Below are 1840 nucleotides of genomic sequence, written 5' to 3'. Positions count from 1 at the left end.
GCATTCAAATGAAGTGACACGACCGAGTCCATTGATAGGTCTACTAGATCCTAGAAACGCGCTCTGTAAATAACTCCCAACGGTCGGCCGTTCTTCTACGATTTACCTTAAACCTTATCATTCGTTTTTTATCACGATTATCACCATCAACTCGACTATACTAGATAACATACACTGTATTAAGTCATGAAAAATACATGAAAAATTTTGCTATTATTTAAGTTTTGAATTTTTGGGTATAGTACTAAATAGGTGTTGGTTGGTTGGGTGAGCTTGTTGAAGGGGGGCTGTTGGGGGGTCGGCGGAGGAAAAGAGAAGAGACCGAAAGCGGCGGCTCGCCGAGACCGTATATTAAAGGGGGCGATAGCATCGCAAGAATGCAGCTGCGAGAAAGAGAAAGAAAGAGAAAGAGTGCGGACCACCGCGCGGTCACATAAACACGCCGCCACGGCCCCGACAATGCGTACTCTCCCCAAGAGTGAGACCCAACGTGGGGCGGCGGTGGCGGAGACGTCGTTTTCGTAGAGCCCCACGATTCCGACCGCCTATTATGTTGTTAAACTCGAACTTTTACGCCGTTTTTCCTATCATAGCGCCCCACTAATTGTCCGTTAATTGTGGGAGTACGCGGACGGGTGTTAACGGTATTTAATTTGACCCCTAGGATGCCGACATTAACGAACGAAATAAAAATTAGAAAGGTATCTTTATCTTTCTAGTCTTTAAACAAAAAAAAATCCCATTTTATTTGTTCTTCTTTAAAATAAAAAGCTTTGATTCAAAAACTTTTTCTCCGAAAACTATGAATAAGTTTAGAATGAACTGAAAGATCATGACATCTGGAAGAGGGTAATTTTAGGAAGAAAGCCCACCCTGGTGTAAGTGCTTTAAAAACCCCAAAAACAAGAAATTCTGCGTAAAGATTCTAATACACAGGAAGCTGTCCATTAAAAAAAAAAGCGATTGCCGCAATAACGTTGTTGTTGTAAAAGAGAAAGTGTTTACCAACACAAAATAGTGATGCTAATTGGTTAATACGAATGAGTAAAAAGAGTTTTCCCCTTCAAATCACATTGCCATTCAGGAAGAAGTGACCGGATGGGCCCCAGTCGCAGACATCACGTATCTTCTGGGATCGACGGCCCCCAACACGCAGTTATTTGCCGGAAGACGTGCCAAACGTACGCCAAACGTTCTGGGAAATTCGAACGCGATTCCGTCTTAGGAAAATCATTTGGCCTTCCAGTTGGACGTTGCACCTACCAAGATGGGGCGTGCGTAACCGCGTGAAACGAGCGAGACATTTAAATTTTAAATGCTCATCTTCGGGGTCAATGAGTGCACGTTATAATTGTAATAAGTACTAGACAAAGAACCACAACACACGATTGTATGTTAATAATGTTCGCGTGAGTTTACGCCTACGGATCTATCCATGGTTAGGTTAACGAGATCGCGATTGCAGGTGATACGATTTAACTCCAACCGTTTCTACGCGCAATGATCGATTCGACGAGCAAATAACTGAAAAGTCGTTAAGTGTCAATATGAGCAAAAGTAGATAAACCAAAAGAATGTAAACACGAAATTATCAAAAGCAAAACAGCTACGAGTAAGTTAGGCGATCGCGTTTCCGTAGATTCAATATATTTGCATTGTCACGTCTTGGATGTTTATTTTTTTGCACCAACGACATGTCAATATTATTCAAATGACTAATCAGTATATTTTGCGAAGGATAAACAAACTATTTTCAAAGCTACAAAGTAATCTCATCCTACAAAAAGATAAAGCTATTTCCAACATAAAACTTGTCTTTGAAACTACCAGAGTAGATTAT

Source organism: Onthophagus taurus, chromosome 11 (genome assembly GCF_036711975.1).
Source record: "Onthophagus taurus isolate NC chromosome 11, IU_Otau_3.0, whole genome shotgun sequence".
Lineage (NCBI taxonomy): Eukaryota > Metazoa > Arthropoda > Insecta > Coleoptera > Scarabaeidae > Onthophagus > Onthophagus taurus.
The sequence above is the reverse complement of the archived record's forward strand: the minus strand, read 5'-3'. Positions refer to the sequence as shown.